Here is a 19,277-nt window from a genome sequence, read left to right as displayed (position 1 = left end):
AAAACCCCATAACACCCTCAACTGGGCTTTCCTGTAAACAGAGGAAGGTGGGAAAGCTGCCTACTGTGCTTCTGACAACTGATCATTGTTATTTTTTTAAAGTGAAGTCTTTTTACTTTTAATGAAATCAGGGTGGAATTTTTTTTAACAGATAAAAGGAATGGCTTCCCTTAAAAACAAAATCAGTGAGTGCACTCATCTTAGAAATTGAGTAGCCAGCCCCTGTAACCAAAGACATGAGGGCCTGCTTAGCCAGATAAACATTACTGTGTGTATGAAGCATGCGCTATTTCCTTTGTAACATTTCCTTTCTGATTCACTTTAATGTTATATGAACTTTAATTTCCTTAATTTTTTAAGGTGTGCAGTGTGCACCATTTGAGAATCACTGATATACACGATGTCAGAATCCCGTTTTCAAAGTCCCATCTCTGTTATCTTTTCAGTGCCTACTGAAGACCTTCCTCTTTCAACAAGCCTTTTAAGTTGAGACCTTATCCCAGTCTGCATCTGTGTTGGAATTGCTTTTTAATGTTTTTAAACCTTGGTTTTTAAAAAATATGTTTTAAACCTTTTAAAAAATGTTTTAAAGCTTTTCTAAAATGTTTTTGAAGATGTTTTGTTTTAATATATTTTAAAGTCTGTTTTTATGATGTTTTAAAGTATTTTTAGAGCTTTTGTTTGCTCCCCTGGGCTCCTACTGGAAGGGTGGGATATAAATATAATCAATCAATCAATCAATCAATCAATCAATAAACCCAATTATCCACAGCACTATCTGTTAATGTGTTAATTAGGAAAACAAAGCTAGGACCGTATTTCTTGTTGGCTTTTCCACTGATATTTTTTTGCAATATCAATACTTGTAAAATTTACAGTGTAAATAGTAGTGAGTAGAAAAGGCTGGGAAAACTGCTTTTATCCTTGTGTACCTAAGGAAAATCTCACATGTATAAGAACATAAAAACAGCCTTCTGGATCAGGCCAATGCCCATCTAGTGCAGTATCCTGTTCTCTCAGTGAACAACCAGGTGACTCAATGGGAAGCCGACAAGCTGGATCTGAATTCAAGAGCACTGTCTTCTCTGCGGTTTCCAGCAACTGTTATTCAGAGTTATACCAGCTCTGACTGTGGAGACAAAGCATCCAGAATATTAGGGATGCAGTGACATAGCTGCTGTAGGTTTCTTTAGTTTTCAGCTACTTCCAAAAGTAAATTCGTTTGTAGAAGGGACTGAGATCCTATTCCAACCTGGCTTGCTCCTGGAGTTTCAGGTAACAGAGGAGCAGTCACTGAGAAACATATCTAACCAATTTAGGAGGCATTAAGTTTCATCCAATGTGGAGTGTTGTAAATCATGGTGCTAGGATCTACGTAAGTCTTTGAGAGCCACATTGCCAATAAAGGGCCTGCAGGTCACAGCATCTTATGGGAGGATCACACCATTTATTCTCTGTAAGCTGATCAGAAAAATTTCACACCTTTACTCTGAAACTGACATTCTTGCACACTTCATCAATTTTTACATCTTAAGAAATGTAACAGTATTTGTGTTTTTCATACAGATACGTAACACACACACTATATGCAGTCCTGGATTCAGGAACATTGTAGTCAACAGAGCTCACAGGACTACACAGAATTATAAATTCATCAAAATTAATGACTATTTTTCCCTGAAATGTAAGGGTCAGGGCAGAAAAAACACATCATGCTGTGTGAACGTTAGAACATTACTGGATGAAGGCTTATCTGCCTATCAAAATAACATTGTTGTCCAATGTATAATTTGTAATGACAAAATATGCAACAGGAAATATTCAGCTAATCCTACCTTGCAACAGTCTAAACCTGAGATGAACAGAGTTTGGCTTTTCAAGCAGCCAATTAATAGTGATTGACAACAGGAATTAAAAAGTAGCACAGTTCCTTAAGGTATGAGATAAACTATTTTTTACTGTGCTATTTACCCAGTGTTTGTACCTGTGACTTTATGCAGTAAATAGCATAAACATCTCTGTTCAGTGTATACATGGCAAATCCAGGCATTCCTCTGTGTAATGTGTGAAATGGCTCCATGTCAGTACATATCTAGGGACATTTATGACTGCTAGTATGGAAAGAAAATATAAGTGTGATTGAACCAGTCCCAATGCTTTAAAAATGTGTGAACAGCTATTAATCCAGAATCAAATGAGTAACCAAAAATTTGCAAGCAAGTGCTCATATGCTTGTTAACTCACAAATGCTGTTAATTTTTTAAAAATCACTCTGATTTGTCATTAAAAGTAAGCCTTCAAAAATAAGAGAAATCAGAAACAGTACTCTGGATTGGAAGCTCAGAGAAACTGTAAACATCAGCTATGAGGTTTTTTTTTTATCATACATGTGTGACTAAACCTTTTCCATTATAATAAAAAAGGAAATCCAGTATAAAGAATGTTGAATCTAATATGACTTGACACCTGATTCATTTTCCATCTTTTAATCCATGGTTTTAATCTTGTGCAAAAAGCAAAAAAAAAAGAACATTCTCCCAGTATGTGCATGAGTGCTTCTTGGTGGGCTGAAACTGGACCACTTCACTATCTTCTGTTGCTAAGATCTTTTTCTGCTTCCCTTTCAACACATGGTTGTTCTTGCCCTTTGTTTTCATGCAGCATGAGCTATAATATTCTCCTTGCTATCCCCATTCAAATCTATTTAAGGCCATTCCATTTGAATCCATTTCACTATCTCTTTTGTCACACTGGTGTTCTTCAATATACATTGCATCAGACACTGGGTTGTTCCCATCTTATTCATGTGCTGTTGAACCAATCTGGCACGGAACTGAAGGGAGAGGAGATGGTTCAGCTGCTGAAGCTAAAAGAGCTGGGCCATGAGGAAATCACCAGGGAATCATATGTAAACCGCTCTGAGGTTCTTGGAGGAAGAAAAGCATCTAAACATAACAAAACAAAAATTCACCAAAACATATTGTCTAGGTTTTGCCTAACAGCAATGCAAAATTGGTGTCTGTTTCTTTCAAAACATGGTATATCTTTCTTTCTGGGTAGGCCTCTCCTTTCCTTTGTTTATGACCTAGGCCTCTGCAAATACTGCACCCCAAAACAAAAAGCTAGTTTTTTTATGACCTCCAGTTCTGAAATCAGATTATATAAAATAAAAGAGACAATAGAGAAGACAATAGAGACTTAAAAGGCTTGCTTTGTCAAGGAACCAAACATCTTGGTTCCTGATGAGCCAAGCAGCTTAAGTATTGAGGCAGATGACCTATTGAAAGAGGAGGGTATTCACCACTGGAGTGTGTGGATATGCGGAGGGGAAATTATCCCATATGAAGCCAGCTGTGAAGCCTAGATGTGCAGCAGTTCCAGCTGAAAACTGTAGACCATATGAGCTCTTTGCAAGCATTATCCACCCCATTTGTATGGAGGGAGACGGCAGGGCCATTCCCACCGCCACCAGCCCCACCATCATGTCCCAGTTTCAGCTGCTACTATTCATGTGCTGGGGGACTGTCTCTAAAAGAAAAGTCCAGTGTATGCACATAGATTCCTCGCACATTTGGAACTCTGCCTACATTCTCCCCTTTAAAGTCATCCTTCCAGTTTTTGGAGAGGGAGGAAGGGGCCAACATGCGTAGTCCTGGTCTTTCCTTTTATGCAATGACAAGTGTGTGGAGAATAATGCCTGCAAAGGGCCACTGGTTCTCCTGCTGCTTCCACTTCACCTTTTCAGTTGCTACTTTACCCTCTGGATTCTATCTGGGGTGAAATTAAAAGCAGGACTCCACCTTCCTGTTCCCTTGCAGGAGGCAGAAGATCAACCAGGAGGTCCCACTTCTGGATTGCTTCCTTCCATAGTAGGAGGGATAAATAACACTGCATCTCACTCTGCTCTCACCCAGCAAAGAGTCATGGGAAGAAAGCAGCATCTGAAATTAGAACAAAGTTTTTGGTATAGTAACAGACTTGTTTGTTTTTCTACATCTTTTGGCCAGTGGGTCTATGATTAATGATCATTTCTTCTACTTCATACAGCAGCACAAATAATAGATTTTGAATCTATCATGTATCTTAAACAATATTTTCATTACATTTTAGCCTTTGGTTAAAAAAATGCAGAGTGGTAAATATGTAGAGTATAATTCTATTTTCCAAGGACAGCAGTTTTTGACCTAAAGCCAAGTTTCTACTCCCAGCAACATACATCTTTATGGCTACTGTCTGTTGATATTACAGCTTTGTTCTGGTTCATATAGAAACCTTCAGTCTTAGGTAAATGATGAGAAAGAACTGAGCATTAGTGCCTGCTCTGATATTAAATATTGATTGAAAGTGTTGAGGAAAATGGTTAAAAAATGTGTATAACAAAAAGAAACTAGTTACTGTAGATCTGGTTTGAAAGCTTGCAGAAACAGTTCCAGTGGTTTCTTTTTACAGTACCCTATAATTAATTATCCAAGGTTTAGTTTAGTTATTGAAATTTTAGTTAACATCACAGCTCTCTTTTTACCCATAGGCATTGCCTGAACCCTTATATCCCAGCTCAGTCACTGAGATCATCTGCAGGAGCAGCTTTGGTCATCCCCCGAGTTGACAAGACTCATTTAACATCAACACAAAATAGAGCCTTCATGAAATAGAGTGTCATCAGCCCAGTTCTCTGGAATGCTCTGCTAACAGAGATTCAGCAGGCACTTTCTGCTTTAACTTTTAAGAGCCTGCTGAAAACCTTTCTGTTGTGCCAGGGTTATGCAGACAATTAAGAAGATGCTTTTTTTTTTTGCAACAGTTTACCTTTGTTTTTATTGTATTTTTAATGTTTATTCTATGGTTGTTTTTAACATGTAAATCACTTTGATGTTTTTAATGAAATAGTGATATAAAAATATTTCTATACATAAATAAATAAATTCTAGGTTTCTCATTGGCATGGCTATTACTACATCTTTTATAGGGTTGACTAATTAGCAAAGTTACCCATGGAAACAAAAATAAGACATTCATTGCGGTTAGTTTAAAGTTGCTTTCTAGTTGTTTTCCTAAGATGTATTTGTGTTCAGCTAAAATAAATATGAAAATAAAATGAATGTAAAATAAAATAAACATGTGCTTTATACAGGTACACCCAGAGAGTCATATTTAGTTGCAGCTCCCTATCAAGCATACATTTAAAAGCAACCAAGTCACAAAGGAACGTATGAAATGGCCGTCTGCAACCAGTGGCTGACTCCCCCCTCCCTACCCCCAACAGGTCACCAGTCAGCCCTCCCTCCCTCCCCACATGGGTCATCAGCCCTCCTTCTCCCTCATGGGCCCTCCCCAAGTTCCCTTACCCTCCCACTTCCCCAACTGATTGACTAACCCACCAAGGGATAAGCCCACCTGCTGCCAGGCACCTCGCTCGCTTCTATCCCACTCTCTTGGTCATCTGGTTGCCATGGGCACTGTCACCACCAGGTACCTTGGGTGCTGCTGCCAATGGGCAATGTATAGTGCCACCACTGCCAGGTGCCTCAAGCAAGTGGTGATGCCCTCGCCACCACTGCCCCGCCTTGCAGCATAGCGTAACACGTACAAAAATATAATATAGGGTAATGAAATGGTAAAACAATTAAAAATGGGCCTCATATTGCATGCAGATGTTAAAGAATGGGCCTCATATCACACACTGTTGTTCTACAGCAATATCCACCTCCTGAGCTGCTCTTGGACGTTACATAAACAGAAGCTGAAAACATTATGAGCAAAACTGCTAGAAAGGAGTCCCATTCTCATACATGCAATTCAAAAAGAAGAGTCAGTGTTTTTCCCCCTCCTATTATTTCCTCACTATACAGGGTGATCATAGCAAATGAAAATAAGCTGGGTAGATTAATATTTTCTGCTGCTGTGTTTTTTTTTTAGAAAATCTATCTACATTTTGAATTTGGTCTTTTCCACCCTTCCTTTGTTAGTTTCCTTTCGATACTATGACTGCTATTGCTCTTAGCATTTATTAAGGAGCTCAGTAAAGTAGATATGGGATCCCCAAGTGGTCTCCACCCTGGGGCTGGCTGGAGCCCCTCGGCTTAGATTCAGAGCTGGAAGAAACACTGAAACCTTTGGGTACAAGAGTCTGTTTCACTTATGAATAACTGCACTAACTCTTTCTTAGCTTTCAGGATAGGTAAGGGTATGCACAGATAAAAATATGTTGCTGCAAAATTACCTGACCAAAAAAACCTGTGTCTGATCATATGTGCAGAAGTATAGGTTTACCACAGATAGTTGGAGGTAAAATCATAAAGCAACTTCCTGCATTCAGCCTTAGGTTAAAGTCCCATGTTTGGCAGTGAACTGACTTGCACGTTAAGGATAACCCATCACTGCAAAGCTGAGCTCCTGCAGGAACCAAGTATTTGCACATGCAAATATATACATGATTCACCTAATATCTGTTATCCTTTCCCCACCCCAAAGATGGGCAGGAAGGGATATTCACTGGCTCACATGCATGTTTTCCTGGCTCTCACAGGAAGCCATTCACACAGCTATTCACTTGCCTGTGGCCTTGCCTACACATTGTCATGAGTTGGACCATAAATGCTGGAACTGGCCCCATGAAAACAATGTCAATGGTGTATCTATTCAGTTCTTCAGTGCTGAATCTGTGCAATCACTTTCTATTCTTAGCTTTTAAAATCCCAAAGCAAAGAATCAGATTTAGCTCACCCAATTAAAACATCATTTGTGGCTAGAAAATTATCTTCCCTATTCCCCACCCACATCCACCACCCCCAGTTCAAGAGATCAGTATTTAACTCGATGCTCACAAGACACTAAATTTCACAGATCCACAATTTAGTTTATGATTCAGTATTCACTTTGATTTGTTCTAAATGTATTAGCTATTAATTTTATATCCTCCCATTGTTCTTCAATTGGAAAACATCATACAGTGAATCAGACAAGCTTTCATAATGCTTTCTGTAATTTTGAATAGTGAACTGAGCTGATAATTGCCTAGTGCATTGTAGTTTTGCATCAGTGCAACTTCAGTGCTTCCTTTGGAATTAACACTGATTTGTAGAGAAGCATGCATATATGCATAGTAAAGCCTGATTTGACAGTAGATTACCTGGTAGAGAGAAAAGATGTATAAATCACAGTAAATATATTTGTTCCTTATTAAATTGGTTGCCAGAGTTCAACACATTAATAATGTACATCAGCCTTGATCGTAGCAGTTAGCTCAATAACTTGGAGCATGACACTCTTGACCAAATACAATGAAAGGATCAAGCTATTTATATTCATATCCAAAGCATCTAGTTGCAGGAGAGGGCAAGAGTGGAGATTGTCCACATGAACAAACAAAAAGAGGAAATGCTGTTCCAATTGGAGTGGACAGAGAAATACTACTTTCAGAGTTAGTCTAGTATCTAATTGAGCATAAACACAAATGTAAGAAACTAAACTGATAAAAGATATTTTACATCAATATTATTTTTACAAGTTAACAAAATTGAGATTTTGACCAACAATTATTAAATTGTACCCCAGACACAAGAATAAAACTGACTGGTGAAAAGGAATGTACTCTTACATAAGAGTTTGTAGGATTGCAGCCTTGGCAATCTACATCTCTCTGAGATTCTGGCATAACTCTTCCGCAATTTATCAGCACAGAACCATAGTTTGTGATGAAATAATGGGGCTGCTAGATTCCCTTTTAAAATTTACTGCTTCATATTAGTGATTTAAAAAGCCTGTTAAAAGGGAGTAACTGGCTTAGAGTGTCAATGAGCACAAGACCAAGAAAACAGGAGGAGGAATTGGCAATGTCTGGAAATTAGTTTGGTTATATAAATGCTGAGTGACATATGCAGCAATAAAGCAGTCAGACCAAGAAGCGTGCACCTCCGAGAAGGATTTGACAATTCCAATAAATGATGATAAATGGTGATGTTGAATAGCAAGTCCCTAAGCTGCCACTGCTTCTTTCAAAGGCATGTATTTTAAGAACAATTTTCCCTGTGCTTCATACTTGAGGAGATATTTTGACTGAGTGCCAATCTTTGCATACCTTGATATATTGATATTGCCTTATTAAAAGTTAAAATTGAAATGCTTTCAGCTTTTAAGCAAAATATGCCTCCCTGGTGGCCTTTTCCTCCTGATGCAACGCTGATGTTTCTATTCAAGATGTGTCTGCAGTAAGGCAAGCAGAAAGACTTTGTTCATTTTTTAATTGCTGTATTATGTATAAGTAGAAATGTTTTAGGTTTTGAACCTTACAGAACAATTGTGCAATTGGTAAGGCATGCCAAAGAGTTTTATTCTAAACTGATGGAGAACTGCAAAAGCTCTATTAACAATTTAAACTAAACACCAATTAATTCACAGGAGGCATATTCTCCCTTTAAAAAAGCTTAGCCTTAATTATTACATTTATTTATTACTAGCAGCCTTGTACCCAATGTTGCTGAGGAATTCTACAAAAAAAAAGTTCAGTGTAGTTTTGATGGTTCACTCCACCATCTTGATTCAAAATGGCATCTAATTCTATCCAAACAGACAAAAAAACCCTCCTTGATCTCAGGAACCATTATGCAAAATTTGGTTATGATACCTTTAGAGGTGTTCAAATGCATAGTGAACAGACAAACAGCATTCCGATATATATATTGTAAATACTAGATTGCTTTTCCTGTAAGGTATTCAAGGTAGTGTATATGGACCCCTCCCACACACACTTCCTCTTTATAACAATCCTATATGCTAGGTTTAGCTGAGATAGGGACTAGACCAAGGGCACACAATGAGCTTCCTGACTGAATAGGGATTTGAACATGGGTTTTTTCCAGTAGTCTTTCGACACTCCACACTAGGGATAGGTGACAATTTCAATTCAGTTCACATAAGTCGAATCTATCAAATTCGCAATTTCAGAAGCAATATGAGAACCAAAGTATAGCCATCCTTTGAAATTCGCACTTATTTGAAATTTTTGATGCAGTTTGCCAACCAAACAATGTTTACAAAATGCATATATTAGTGTGCATAGAAATCAATATATGGGAGACAATAACATGCAAAAAATGCATTGCATAACGAGAAATGATACTCTGTTCATAGGGTTTTTGTGGTAAGAGGTATTCAGAGGTGGTTTACCATTGCCTTCCTCTGAGTTTGAATGCATCTTAGAAATGCCAGACATCCAAGCTGCATTGAGAAAGGGAAGAGGAACCAGAGATCATATCGCAAACATATGTTGGATAATGGAATGGACCAAGAAATTTCAGAAGAAAATCACCCTGTGCTTTATAGATTACAGCAAAGCCTTTGATTGTGTAGATTATGAAAAAATATGCCACAACGTCTGATTGTCCTGATGTGCAACCTATACTCTGGACAAGAGGCTACTGTAAGGACAGAACATGAAGAAACCAACTGGTTCCCCATGGGAAAAGGTCCGAGACAGGGGTGTATTTTATCACCCTATTTGTTTAATCTATACGCAGAATGTATCATACAGAAAGTGGGATTGGACCAAAATGGAGGTGTGAAAATTGGAGGGAGAAATATCAATAATTTAAGATACGCAGACGATACCATACTACTAGCAAAAACCAGTAATGATTTGAAACGAATGCTGATAAAAGTTAAAGAGGAAAGCACAAAAGGAAGACTACAGCTGAATGTCAAGAAAACTAAAGTAATGACAACAGAAGATTTATATAACTTTAAAGTTGACAATGAGGACATTGAACTTGTCAAGGATTATCAATACCTTGGCACAGTCATTAACCAAAATGGAGACAATAGTCAAGAAATCAGAAGAAGGCTAGGACTAGGGAGGGCAGCTATGAGAGAACTAGAAAAGGTCCTCAAATGCAAAGATGTACCACTGAACACTAAAGTCAGGATTATTCAGACTTTGGTATTCCCAATCTCTGTGTATGGATGTGAAAGTTGGACAGTGAAAAAAGTGGATAAGAGAAAAATCAACTCCTTTGAAATGTGGTGTCAGAGGAGCACTTTGAGCATGCCATGGACTGCGAAAAAGACAAATACTTGGGTGTTAGAACAAATTAAACCAGAACTACCACTAGAAGCTAAAATGATGAAACTGAGGTTATCATACTTTGGACACATAATTAGAAGACATGATTCACTAGAAAAGACAATAATGCTGGGGAAAACAGAAGGGAGTCGAAAAAGAGGAAGGCCAAACAAGTGATGGATTGATTCCATAAAGGAAGCCACAGACCTGAACTTACAATATCTGAACAGGGTGGTTCACAACAGATGCTATTGGATGTTGCTGATTCATAGGGGCGCCATAAGTCATAATCAACTTGAAGGCATATAACAACAACAAATGTGAATGGCTTGCAAAAATGTATACATTAGTCAAAAGTCCCTACAAAAATGTCTTTATTAGGAGAAATTCAGACTAAAATGCTGAATTTTCATGAGGATTTTAAAAAACACATATTGCTGCAAAATGTGGAGAATTGAAGAAATGAGAAATTGAGAGAACTGAAATTAACAGATCTTACCATCCCTATCCTACACACACTGGCTCTCCTTAAAGAAGAAGAAAGGCTTACCGAGCTGTTTTTGTCATCATTTAGAAAGGATATACACCATGCAATATATGCAATAAGTCATACTATGTTTACAGAGCATAGACACTTGTGAAATATGTTTAGCAATAAAATGGCAGCCAGTGACATACGTTCTGATCCATATTTTACCATCAAATAGAGCCCTGTGCTTTCTCTCTTGCTTTAAAAATGGGGTCTCCCTCCTATTTGCTTGTGTAGATGTAGATGAAAAAACCACTCTCTTCTTCCATTTCCTCCATGCTTTCTGTCCCTCCCTAGTATCTTCCTATGTTCCTTGCATGACTGGATCAACTGGAAACTCACAGGTTTTTAAAAATAATATTTACTTTATATATTTGTTGTGAATTTTATGCTTTTAGGACTGCTGATCCAGAATCTGGAGGAAGAAAAAAACCCACCTACCACTGAGCCATTTAATTATATATTTTGCATACTTGAAGGCTATTGGTTAATATAACTGAGAAGTGTCCTGATGGATCTCCAGTTGTTGATAGCACAAAACATGGTTCGAGACAGATCATACTTTTCAGAGTTGAAAAAGGCACAATTGTTTCTGGCATATACAGTCATGCCACTATCATTGCTAGTAGGGGTGCTTCCAACCCCAACAACACCACACACAGAAAGATTTAGCAGTTCCTATTTACCTTGTTCTGGTCATGGAGCAGCACTTCTGCCATTCTTACAGCTGGCATTTCCAGAGTCTGAAAATGGTGCAGTGGCAGCATGAATGACCAGTTTGATTTTTTTTAAAAAAGCTTCTTTGCCACTCTTGAGAACTTGCATACAAACCTCACAAGAAGCTATGTGAAATATACACAGTTTCCATATCAACTTCAGAGGCCAAATTTTCAATTCAGATGCTAAACATCAAGGGTGAGAGTGTACATAGGTTTTGAAATCTAGATACAGAGGGGTTCTTATTTTTTAAAAAAAATTACTGCATGCCCTTTTGAACAAAAATATACCATTTGTCTCAGCTGGCAAGGGAAGAGAAGAGATCTTCTCATCAGTCTCATTGCCCTCAGTTTCTTTCTTTTTTAAAAAATTACTATTATATTCACCAGTGTTGATGCCCTTATACATCCTTTACACAAAAATAAGTCTGAAACAAAACATTACTCTTGCTAAAACTGATCAAATGGGTTAGTTGATCGATGTCTTCTTTTCTTCCTATAGACAATCAAGCTAATGGTAAAACTCCTTGTCAGCTGTAGCCACTTGCAATCTTAAGAAAATAACTCAAGAGTAAATATGCATCCTGGATTGCAGTTGCAAGATCTCCTAGTCGATGGTTGTTGCTCTCTCGTTCTGTAGGGTCCTGCAGGGGAAATGGTACTGATTGCTAGAGCCTAAGCAGTCCATAATCAAAACAGGGCAGGGCAATTCCCAGGCAGCAGCCAGGAGGTCCTGCTGGTTTGAGCATAGAAGAAGTTATCTCAACAAAGGGCCAAACTCATTTGAAAGCTTAAGAAGACTGGCAGGGCCTTCCCTTACAATTCCCCATTAGAAGAGCCTGATACATTATTTAAAGGGCCCATAGCTAATGGTGCAGTCTCATACTCCTACATGGCTGTGGAGCAGAAGAAACTGCAAGGGTCATTCTAATGGGAGAGGTACATCCTCAGGTCAGGGTGGTGCAGAAAAGGGTTCTGAACCCCCTATTGAAATGGGGGTGACTGGTGAGCTATCCTCAAACCAAGTCATCCTCAAACCAACATGGGGACACTGATGCAGAGGGTGCGAAGATCTGCTGCAGAGCACTTTGGGCCAAATGGCTCCTACCATCACTGCCCTTTTAAGAAGGCCCCAATCCACCTCTATAAGAGCCAGGGCAGCAACTTAATCAGTCAACCAAGAGATGGATGGTCTAGGGCAGCCTTTCCCAACCAGTGTGCCTCCAGATGTTGTCGGACCACAACTCCCATCAGCCTCAGCTAGCATTGCCAATGGTCAGGAAAGATGGGGATTGTGGTCTAACAACATCTGGAGGCACACTGATTGGGAAAGGCTGGTATAGGGAGTGGCTGCTACCACTTAGGGGTAATGAAGGTCTCTTATTGCTGTTCATTTTAAACAGTCCAGCATTAGCAGTCAGGGAGGAGAGTTTTGTAGAAAAGGAACAGCAACCTGAGGAACTACTATCTCTTGGATCCCTTGCAGCTTCTTCCTCTACCAGCTAGGAGGTACAGAGAACTTGGAGAAGAGGCTACTCTAACCACCCCGGCCTCCTGAAAGCAAGGATACCATTGGACTGGTCCACTGGGGGTGATTCTAGGGTGTCCTACAAAGGGGTCAGAAACAGGGTCCCTGGACTTGCCACTCTCTAAACACCATAACCCTGAGAAAGGGGCTACTGGGGTTCAGTAGGGCACAGAAGTAGTGGACACCCTATCACCAACCCACAAAGCACACTGGGACAAGACTAAACTCTGGGGGTGGGCAACAGCTGTCTCCAAAGAGGGACCCCAACCTTGATAAAGGCCAAGTAGAAGGCACTTGTTATCATTCTGACATTTGGTGAGGGTCTGTATTACCTAGTCTGCTATCTTTCTTGTTGGCAACTAGGGTTCACATTTGGACATATCTCCCATGGAACATGGGCCATTCCATGTGCCCCTGCCTCAGGATGGGGACATAAGAGGGGACATAGGAGTTTGTTTTAAAAAGTAGGAGCGTAAGCTAATATATACAAACATTCCTTGGATTCAAAGTAAACTTTGTGATTTTAAAAAATAGCAATAATATTTCTCTCTCTCTCTGCATATAAGCAGAAATCAAGATTCCATTTCCTTTAAATGAGACCCAGATGAGCTAGCTTAGATGCATTTTAGCAATAAAGAAAAGAGGCACACAGAAAAATGGAAGGCTGTAGCAAGAGGAAACTGCATGTGAACCAATTCTGAAATGAATTATAGAAATGATGTAGGCAGAGGGGAACACTAGGTATGGCCAGAACATGGAGAATTTATAAAATGGAATTTATAAAATGGAAAATGGTGGGGAAAAGATCTATTCCACTCTAAGGTTTACTAAACAGGTCAAGCAGGTGATTGCTGTGCTTCAGAAACCTGCAAAATGTATTTGACCAGAGGTAACAGTGAGTTAAAATAAATGAATGTCTGTGTACACTGTCGTATCACCTTTCACTCTAAATAAAATGAAACACTATTCTGTCCTGTCAGCCCCAAAGTTTTTCAGTAGCTACTTCTCTGTACTTAGTCTTTACTGAATGGCTACGTACAAACCCATTTAACATCTGACAGTTAGAGACTGGTGAGAAATTCAATTCAGTTCGCATTTCAAGCCAGATCTATCAAATTCACCTTTTCTGAAACATGAGAACCAAAATACAGCCATCCTTTGAAATGTGTACTTATTCAAATTTTGCAATGCAATTTATCAATGAATGTTTATAAAAATGCATACATTAGGGGAAAGTGTGCATACAAATGAAAAAATGAATGTACATTAGTCAAAACTGCTACAAAATGTGTTATTAGAAGAAATTCACATTAAAATACTGGAGAATTTTCATGAGGATTTTAATTGCTGCAGAAATGTGGAGAACTGAATCCATTGAAGTGTCCAGAACACGGTCTTGTCTTTCATTATTGGATGAGTTTCAGTTGGTGCAGCTTGAGGAAGTGGACAAGGTGCTTGGAATGGTGCGGGCGACCACGTCTGCTCTAGATCCTTGTCCATCTTGGCTGGTCAAGGCTAGCAGGACTGGTACCAACGGCTGGGCCAAGGAAGTGATAAATGCCTCCTTGAGTGAGGGAGTAGTCCCTAGTAGCCTCAAGGAGGCAGTAGTGAGACCTCTTTTGGAGAAACCTTCCTTAGACCCAGATAACTTGAACAATTATAGACCGGTGGCAAATATCCCCTTTTTGGGCAAGGTTCTGGAGCGGGTGCTTGCCAATCAGCTCCAGGTGCTCTTGGATGAGACCGATTATCTGGATCCGTTTCAATCCGGTTTTAGGCCTGGTTTTGGCACTGAAACAGCCTTGGTCGCCCTGTACGATGACCTCTGTCGGGAGAGGGACAGAGGGAGTGTGACTCTGTTGATTCTCCTTGATCTCTCAGCGGCGTTTGATACCATCGACCATGGTATCCTTCTGGGGAGACTCGCGGAGTTGGGAGTTGGAGGCACTGCTTGGCAGTGGTTCCGCTCCTACTTGGCAGATCGTCGCCAGAAGGTAGTACTTGGGGAACATTGCTCGACACCTTGGACTCTCCATTGTGGAGTCCCTCAGGGGTCGATTTTGTCCCCCATGCTTTTTAACATCTACATGCAGCCTCTGGGTGCCGTCATCAGGAGTTTTGGAGTGCGTTGCCACCAGTACGCTGATGACACGCAGCTCTATTTCTCCTTTTCATTTTCTACAGGTGAGTCTGTGGATGTGCTGAATCATTGCCTGACCGCGATAATGGACTGGATGAGAGCTAATAAACTGAGACTCAATTCAGACAAGACTGAGACACTGTTGGTGAGTGCCTCCCCTGCCCAGATGGTGGATGTTCACCCTGTTCTAGATGGGGTCACACTCCGCTTGAAGGAACAGGTTCGTAGTCTGGGAGTTCTTTTCGATCCTTCCTTGTCTCTTGAGGCGCAAGTGGCCTCGGTGGCAAGGAATGCGTTCTACCACCTTCGGTTGGTAGCCCAGCTACGCCCCTATCTGGACAGGGATGACCTCGACTCAGTTGTTCATGCTCTGGTAACTTCTAGGTTGGATTACTGTAATGCGCTCTACGTAGGGCTGCCCTTGAAGACAGTTCGGAAGCTTCAGCTAGTGCAAAACTCAGCAGCCAGACTGCTGACGAGGACCAGCCGGTCAGCACATATAACACCTGTTCTGGCCCGTTTGCACGGGCTACCTATTTGTTTCCGAGCCAGATTCAAGGTGCTGGTTTTGACCTATAAAGCCTTACACGGCGTGGGACCACAATATCTTGTGGAACGCCTCTCCCGCTATGAACCTACCCGCTCACTTCGCTCAGCATCTAAGGCCCTCCTCCGGGTACCAACCCATCGAGAAGCCCGGAGGACAGTTACTCGATCTAGGGCCTTTTCTGTAGTGGCCCCCGAACTGTGGAACAGCCTCCCCGAAGAAGTACGCCTGTCGCCTACGCTTCTATCTTTTCGGCGCCAGGTTAAGACCTGGCTATGCTCCCAGGCATTTTAAGCGTTTATGTTATAATTTAAATTTTTTCTTTTTTTCTTTTTTCTTTTGTTGCTGCTTGTGCTTATTGTTTGTTGTCTGATTTTATTGTTGATATTTTGTATTTTAACCTTTTTGTACACCGCCCAGAGAGCCACTCGCTATGGGCGGTCTACAAATGAAACAAATAAAATAAATAAATAAATAAAGATTGGAAATATGAGAAAGCAAGAGAACCAAACCTGACAGATCCCTAGTGGCAATGAACTATCTGTTGGCACTGGAGTTTTAGTTATACACAAAAAAAGGCCAGATTGATAACAGGGACCCGGCGGTCCGAACATATAACACCGATTCTGGCCCGCTTGCATTGGCTGCCTATATGTTTCCAGGCCCGGTTCAAAGTGCTGGTGTTAACCTATAAAGCCTTATATGGTTCGGGACCACAATACCTGATGGAACGCCTCTCCCGATATGAACCTACCCGTACACTACGCTCAACATCGAAGACCCTCCTCCAGGTGCCTACTCATAGGGAAGCTCGGAGGGTATCAACAAGAAAAAGGGCCTTTTCAGTGGTGGCCCCCGAATTATGGAACAATCTTCCTGATGAGGTATGCCTGGCGCCAACATTATTATCTTTTCGGCACCAGGTCAAAACTCTCCTCTTCTCCCAGGCATTTTAGTATGTGTTAAAAATTGTTTTTTAACTTTTTTAAAGAATTTAAAAATTTTAAAGTTGTTTTTAAATTGTCTAAATATGTGGTTTATTGTATTTGATGTATGACTGTTGTGAACCGCCCAGAGAGCTTCGGCTATGGGGCGGTATATAAATTTAATAAAATAAATAAATAAATAAAGGCCACTCTCAAGCCATGACCCAGGACCATTTCCTATTCCCTGAAATGGGAAAGGGCATCTAAAAAGACACTTCAAAAGTTCAAGAGACAATAGTCTCTGATTCCACACAGATTACTACAGTAAGAAGGAAAAATAACTGAAGAGAAGCAGCTAGTTGGGATGATAAAGGAATGAAGCAGGCAATAGCCTTACTGACCAATGGAAAGGAATAAGAAAAGAGGCAAAGTAAGACACACTTTGTTAATTCTAGCCAAGGAGATGGGGGGGTATTACAGTGATGTACAGCTTGAACCTCCAGTAGTATAGACACCATGACATTCTGTTGACACAGAGAGGGGTATCACTCCATGTCTGCACCGTTATGGTAAGCCAAGCCCAATATGTCTGCCATTGACAACTAAAGTGATAACCAGAGTAATTTTATGCCAGAAGTGTCATTTAAATACCTGCATAAATAGCAACTGGAATCCTATGGTCTTGGCAACTACCCATGCTATTCAAGTAGCACCTAGAGTTGGTTTTCATCATGATGTGTAATTTGCAGTAGTGTAGTGGCAAATTGAGCAGTGTCCCCTCATGACAGTCACAGCCACATATCTCCCCCTTTTGCTGCTGGGTTGAGAATGAAGTCATTGTTAATGCCTTCTCCCAAAACAACAGACGTCCCTAGGAGCCAATAAGCATGAAAGGGCAGTGTGTTGGCTACTGAAAAGAGTCTTCTCAGTGGATGACTCACCTCCTTTCACTCTGATTGGCTCCAATCAACAGAAAAAGACGAGGAAGCATGTTATAAGACTCTTTTCAGTGACTAACACACTCCCCTTTCATGCTGATTGGCTCATAGGATGCTGGAGATATAGGGACCCTGCTCGCAAAAAAGTAAGGGGTCTAAGACCCCCTGAGACCCTGGATGACTATACCCCTGCTAACGTGTAAATCTTATGAGCTTATAACTGTTATTAACTGTCATTCTCACTTCGACAGTCCTGGAAAATCACCTAAACATTGTGCTGTAAATAAGCAACAATTCCCATCCAGAAAAATGGATAATGATTCCTTCCCCCACCTACTTCCCCAAATATATAATATCTGTACAATCCTTCACTCTTAATACAATGCACACATCTCATAAAGTCACAAGATCCCACTATCTGTTGATGTACATAGGCACCAAGCAACAATAAACATCATTCAATCAAATCTGCATTATAGGGAGAGAGAATAAAATACAGACAAATGCTCTGCCCACCCAAGTAAGAGCAAATCTACACATTGCATGAAGTCCCATTATTCTTTTATTTATATATAATTTTTGTTAAATAAAGCTACTAGTACTGCACTTTCATAGGAAAGGCTAGGGCATCTCCAAGTCAAATAACCATTTGCATCATCTAGAGCAGCCTTTTCCAACCAGTGTGCCTCCAGATGTTGTTGGACCACAATTCCCATCTTTCCTGACCATTGGCAAAGCTGGCTGAGGCTGATGGGAGTTGTGGTCCAACAACATCTGGAGGCACACTGGTTGGGAAAGGCTGATCTAGAGCTTATTCCGCTCTTCTGAAGAATAAAGTGTATCTAACATTTGCAGTGATTCATCTTTTGATTTATCCTGTCTTTCCACATAGGGTGCCCCTTTAAAATTCCCTTTGTTTTCCTCGGTGTCTCTCTACTGCTTTTAGATGGCAAGGCTAAACACACTCACCATGGACAGTAAGTCCGACTGAACTCACTGGGACTAACTTTTCAGTACAAATGCTTAGGATCTTTGCATGCACATTTCTTATTGGGAATTTGGAATGTTCATCAACACTAAATATGTGCACTTATACTCCCTTATATACCAAGCAATAACTTTGGTGCAAGAAGGGAGTTAGCTGCATCTCAATGGGATTCAGAATTATCAGAAATTGTGTAACAACAGAGTGGGGAGGGGAAATCAAAACAACAAAGATACAAAATGAAGTATCAGAATCAGGTAAACAAGAAAGAGAGAGAGAAAGGCTAACAGTTGAGAATCAGTGATTGAAAAATAGTCAAAAAGAAGCACATTGTAAGATGTCCACACCTATAAGACACCTGTTTTAATGTGATACTGTTAAAGACAAGGACTAACTGGGATAGGATATTGGATGAGGTACAAATAATGTACAAACACACAAAAACAAACACCCCCAAACGGCATACCTTTTGCTACACCAAAAGAATCCCGTTCCGTGCCTGGGACCTACCGGGCAGAGGGACGAGCTTGCGGCCGCTGTCGATGTCCCGGCCGCCATCTTGGATGGGATGCGTGCACACACGGCGCGCTGGCGCGCCGTCGTGTGACGCGGCAGGGAGGCGGGGCGGCTGAAGGCTATTTAAGGCCGCCCCGCCTGCTTCCCGCCATCCAGTTCAAATTTCGGCGGCAATCGGGGCAGCCGCAGCAGCAGCAGCTTCGGCTCGGCGCGGTTTCCTTCAGCGGCAGCTTCGGCCGGGCTCCTTTTGGCGGCAGCTTCGGCGGGGTTCCTTTGGCAGCGATCGCGGCAGCAGCAGCTTCGGCAAGGCGCGGCTTCCTTCAGCGGCAATTTCGGCAGCAGCAGCTTCGGCGGCGGCTTCTCTGCCGGCGCACGTGGGCCTCCGGAGGCTTCCT

The 19,277-nt window shown here is 40.8% G+C and overlaps 1 long non-coding RNA gene across 1 annotated transcript; it reads right to left on the bottom strand.

Annotated features, from left to right (window-relative positions):
* Positions 1–1,447: 1,447 nt before the first annotated feature.
* On the bottom strand, positions 1,448–12,074 carry LOC133387887 (uncharacterized). The gene is made up of 3 exons (XR_009763594.1): positions 11,273–12,074; positions 3,801–3,941; positions 1,448–2,945 (listed from the first exon to the last, which is right to left on the bottom strand). It is a non-coding gene; the product is annotated as an uncharacterized LOC133387887 (long non-coding RNA).
* Between the last annotated feature and the right edge of the window lie 7,203 nt (positions 12,075–19,277).

Source organism: Rhineura floridana, chromosome 1 (genome assembly GCF_030035675.1).
Source record: "Rhineura floridana isolate rRhiFlo1 chromosome 1, rRhiFlo1.hap2, whole genome shotgun sequence".
NCBI lineage: Eukaryota > Metazoa > Chordata > Lepidosauria > Squamata > Rhineuridae > Rhineura > Rhineura floridana.
Note: the sequence above shows the minus strand (reverse complement) of the source record. Positions and strands in the feature narration are given on the sequence as shown.